At 40.8% G+C, this 5441-nt stretch overlaps 1 long non-coding RNA gene across 1 annotated transcript; it reads left to right on the top strand.

Annotated features, from left to right (window-relative positions):
* Nucleotides 1–293: 293 nt before the first annotated feature.
* LOC120222239 lies at nucleotides 294–4027 on the top strand. Its single transcript, XR_005525993.1, has 3 exons — nucleotides 294–336; nucleotides 448–620; nucleotides 3133–4027. It is a non-coding gene; the product is annotated as an uncharacterized LOC120222239 (long non-coding RNA).
* Nucleotides 4028–5441: the final 1414 nt, after the last annotated feature.

Below are 5441 nucleotides of genomic sequence, written 5' to 3'. Positions count from 1 at the left end.
TGTCCAACCCCAACTCCTGGGAAAAGTCAGATGCCCATCTCCCTAAATCAGGGGCCCCTTTTACTTCCACACATTTGCCTTTGTTAGGTTCTGGGAAAAGAAACCACTTTAGACCTTTGTTCAAAATTCATGTATTTCAAATGTATTTTTTACATGGTCAAATTCTACTTTAAGCTGGCATTTATTTAACTCATTTTTCTAACGGACTAAAGGCTGCTTCAAAAAGCAGAGTTAGCTGATTCTCATCTAGTGATGGTTGCTAGGAAACCATTCTATGGCAAATTGGAATCACACAGGCTCCGACTTCCCCATCTTGAGAACTCCTATAGCATTAATGTAGGTACAACTCATTCAATGATGAATCAGCACTATCCAGTGATATCTTTTCTTTCTTTCTGTTAAAGTGTTATTTAAATAATTAACTTTTACCTATTGTTTCTGTCTTAGCTTCCCACTTACTCTTTAAACTCTCGGTGAAGAAGTCCTTATGCACATACGCCGGTCTCGCCCCGTTCCCAAATGCTTCAACACCAGCACTTAACCAATATGCATTGATTGCATTTGAAGGGAGGTGGTCACATGGGAGACATGCCTTCAGATTGGAAAACGAACAGTCCAAGGTAAGTTTCACTGATAATTAAATGCATTCTCAAAGCTCTTTTCTTTCTTTGGCTTATATTTCTGTTCTCTGCTTTTAAATTTGAGGCCACACTAGGAAAACTTGCTGGGTATTCAAGAAGTGGTTATGGGAACTGGTGCAATTTCTTTGTAGAACAACTTAGCACTAGCTGTTAAAGCTGAAGACTTACATATGCTACGACCCGAAGTCCATTACTAGAGGTATAAAATCCTCACACAGCAGGAGATATTCACCAAAAAAGTTCACTTTGACATTGTCCATAACAGTTAAGTAAATACAATAGTTAAACAACAGCAACAAATAAATGTCTGTCAAAAAAAAGAATAGATAAAATTGGAGCTCCTATAGCACTCTGTTTATACTCTAAAGGTGACACTATCCTATCATTCTCACTACACAACAGTGTAACACACCATGCATGCTATCGAATAGTTAGATGAGCTGGGACTACAGGTGTTACCATGGTAAATCACTGAACAAAACAAATCTATTTGCAGCAAAATGCATAGCATTTATATACCATTTTTATATATATACCATTAATCTTTTATATATATATACCATTAATGGTATATACCATTTATATACCATTCAAGGCCATTTATATAAAGTTTAATAGATGTTCGACCAAATTGTGTATGAATACATTATATAGTAAAAATGTACAAATATTTAGAGGACTAAATTCACTAAATTTAGTACAGTGGCTATCTTTGAGGAGGGGGGAAAGGAAGGGTCAGGGAGGGCTATACAATTTTTCTATCATGTTTTATTTATGAGAACATGTATTTGAAGAAAGTATAGCAAAATGTTAAGACTGGACAAAGCTGGATGGTAAGAGCATGGATCTTACATAAAAAATACATATGTCAGGAGTGTCTTGGTGGCTCAGTCACTTAAGTATCCCACTCTTGATTTCAGTTCAGGTCATGATCTCACTGTTTATGAGATCGAGCCCCACATTGGGCTCTTCTGATCTCCCTCTCTCTCTCCTCTCTCTTCTCTCTCTCTTCCTCTGTCTTTCTCAACATATAAATAACATAAACTTTAAAAAATACTGTATCAAACATTTTTTAAAAATATATAGGGTTGTCATATTATCTATCCTCCATGCTTTTTTTGGTGTCTGATACATTGCATTTTCTTTCCAAACATTTATTTTAGGGTTACCGAAGACCTAAAATTCTTTTGCTAGGGCAGGTCATCACTGCATAAAGTTGGCACAATAGAAAGCACTGAGGCATTTTCAGCTCAGGGAATGTAGGTCCTCCCGATTTAGATGGATCCATTCAGAGTTTGATCTACTATTAGGAAATTCACACACACTAGGTCTTTTAAATGCTGACAATGAAACAAACAAAAAAGGTCAGACAATGAGTCATGCTTTTTTAAATATAGTAGATAATCAATCTTTCTTTGTTTTGTTTGAAGAATAGCTAATTATACAAGCAGTGCATCACTTTGGCAGCTAACCATGCCTGGAGCAATGGCTCTGAAGCAGTAACAAGCATAAAAATCACCTAGGGTGCCTATTAAAATGCAGGTTCCCAATTCCCTCCCCTCCAGTCCCTGCCCTGGGCTTCCCTGCCCCCATGCCAGGTGCTAATCAGTACACCAAGGTTGGGACCCTGTCATTTCCACTTCTAGCAATCACACCCACTAATTCCGATGCAGCTGGTCAGCGAACAAGATGACCCTAGCGTAAAGCAAGATTCTCCCAGGCAGCCTATCCCATCCAGGAAGCAGAGAACATCAGTGATTCTGATTATGAGAACACACTGCAAGCATTGCAGGTGTCACAGTAACATTAGCAAATAAACAGCTCCCTGAAAATCCAAATCTGTAAAATTATCACATATAACACGCTATTCAGCATTCATTCATTCACCAGATATTTATTGAATGTTATGTGCATAGTACTTCTTTTCCTTAATTGTACTCTATGTTAATTTCTTGGCACATAAACATATGTAAAATTTTACATAAATGCATAAATATGGTCTGCTGATTCATCATCTTGGCTTTCTCCCCCCCCCCCCCCCCCCCCCCCCCCCCCCACGCTCCCTTGCAAAGTCGAACTGATGTGCCAGGAATTTTTTTTAATGTAGGCTTTTTTTGTCCTTTCCTTTGTTTAACCACCCTCCCACTTTCCTCTTCCTTCCATCCATGTTAGCTGCCCTTTGCTCAGATAATCCATGTTAACACCCTATTATGTACCCTCCCATATACTCCTTTTATGCTCATATGATCTTACCCAGACATATATGCCCATAGAGCCAAACATAGCATATTGACGTGTGCAGATGACTCAGCACAGTAAAAGACAGAGTCTCTCTCTGCCAGGAGCTTACCATCTTTTGGGGGATACAACGCGTATATATGAAAATATTAACACAAGGCAAAGGAAGAAAATTCACACAAGTGGAACAGTACTATAGTTGTATAGTGAAAATATATATAGAAAGGGCCAATTATCATCTTATGTGTTACAGGCTTACCAAAGGCAGAAAATAGAAGCTGTAAGAGATCACTGTCATTGCCTCCATGCCTTGCTTGGATCACCAGGATCAGAATTTGCTTAAAACCTGGCTTCTGTGTGTGCAAGAGATGCATTCTCCCAGGTTGACAAGGAAATGTCCCACCCTTAGAGGACAGAGCTGAGGGGAGAGTCCCTCACCAAGTGGAGCTCCCAGACCCCAGGAGCATCTTGGGTCTGAAGCAAGGTGAAGGTCAGGCAAGCAAAGGCACTGTGTTTAACTTAGCAAATGCCATGGTGATATTTGCAGGCACAATCATGCAAATGTTATTTGCTGTGAGAAATGCATTTCCAAAACAGATGCTTCCCACCATCTATCCACTTGGCTGCCTTGAAATGAAGCAATTCCTTTCTCAGTCTCCCAGGAGGGTGCTAGTATGTTGGGGGTCTGGGACTGAGACTTGGCAGGCAATGTAAAGGAACAGCTAAAATCCTCGTCTTGGCTGGCAAAGCGGGCTTCTGCCTTGAGCATGGTAGACCTTGAATTTGCAGGCTTTGAAGGGCACAAGTCAATCCCCACCTTCCAGGTTTGCCCTGTGTCCTGACCGAGAAGGGAAGTGGGGCTTTGGGTAGAAACCTTAGTGAACACAGAATTAGAGCTCAACAAGAGCACTGAGGGACCAAATAGATCAGCAAGCAGCTCCCATCAATAAGGCAAAAGTAGACGGCTTTCTAGTTGACACTTCTCAGTTCTCCCTGTGTCCTAAGCAGCTTCATTTTCTTTGGGTGGCTTTATTTTTGCAGATCCTTGTGGCAAAACAGGAATGTTGGGTCATAGGGGGCTCCCCAGTCCTTAGCTGGTCCAGGTATCAAATGGAAAAATAAAGAAATCTGATAGGCAAAGAAACTTATACCATGGCTTTTGCTACTTTTAAGGTTAGCCCTGTATCCACTCAATGGGGATAGTAAAAATTCACTCATATCCTCTGACAAATAGCTATTGGAACCCTATCAAGTAAGGTGATATAATTTAAAAGCCACTGAACTTGGAATTGAATACTTAGATAGTAGCACGTGGCACAGTGATAAGAAAATGAGACATCAGTAAGGCACATGCTCCAGATCCACCACCTGCTCCCTGGATGACTCCAGGTAGGTCCCTTAACCTCACAGAGGCTTCATTTCTTGTCTGTAGAAAGAGAATATGAAGATTTTCCCCCTTACCTCCCCTGACTGATGTGAAGATCAGGCATGGTGATGACCACAAAAGCATTTTGAAATGGCAAATGACCTAAAATGATAAGGTCTTTATGGCACTGGACCAAACCTTCTGCTATTAAAGATGTGCAAGGAGCCTACAATGAGGCCTCAGGAGAGATGGAGCATGTAGTGAAGACATCAAGGCAGTGTCTAATTACCTGCTAAATGGGGTGGAAAACAAAGGGCCTCAGTCATCAGAGAAGCAAGTAGTAACTGGCCTACAAGATACAGTTTTAGGGGCGCCTGGGTGGCTCAGTAGGCTAAGCATCCAACTCTTGATTTTGGCTCAGGTCATGATTTCACAGTTCGTGAGTTCGAGCCCCACGTCTAGCTCTGCACTGAAAGCATGGAACCTGCTAGGGATTCTCTCTCTCACTCTGCCCCTCCCACCCACCCCCCTTGCAAAATACATAAATAAACTTTTAAAAAGAGATACAGTTTTAGAGAGAGGTTGGGAGTGAAGTCAGTCCTTAAGAATTTAAATAACTAGACAGTAAACCCAGGTGAACATGAAACATCCAGATGGCTTTACCGATGAGTAGGAAAAAATCATCTGCACCCTTAATTTGGGGATTGTCTATGAAACTGAACTCAAGTTGTCCCCCAACTAAAGGGCCTCTACGTGTCCTCTGCTGATCCTCAGCCCCCACCTCCCTTTGAGGTGAGAAATAATGAACCACAAAGAGTCCTTCAACCCTTCATGCCCTCGTACTTCCTTCACCAGGTTTGTCCTACCAGGAGCCAATGATATGAAAGATGTTCTATAATTTTAAAAAAATCAAGCAGTAATTGAGCCTCCTCCAAGCTTCTGTGTACCAGTACAGGGTGTAAATGACAGGTGTATATGAGTATCTTTTCTCTACTTACTATTTATTCAGTACTCCATATATAGATGGCTGCCAACCAATTTTTCATATTAGCATGAGATAACCAGTGTTACCATGCCAAAGTAATGATATAATTCTAGCCAGAAGGCAAAGAAACTTGACATTTCCGTTAGCACATACATTATTATCTGAGTAAATGTGCGATGTTCAAGAGACTTTCTGAAATACTGAAAAACTG

The sequence above is a fragment of the Hyaena hyaena genome, unplaced genomic scaffold (assembly GCF_003009895.1).
Source record: "Hyaena hyaena isolate Hyena2069 unplaced genomic scaffold, ASM300989v1 scaffold_852, whole genome shotgun sequence".
Classification (NCBI taxonomy): Eukaryota; Metazoa; Chordata; class Mammalia; order Carnivora; family Hyaenidae; genus Hyaena; species Hyaena hyaena.
This window is presented reverse-complemented; position numbering and strand designations above follow the sequence as displayed.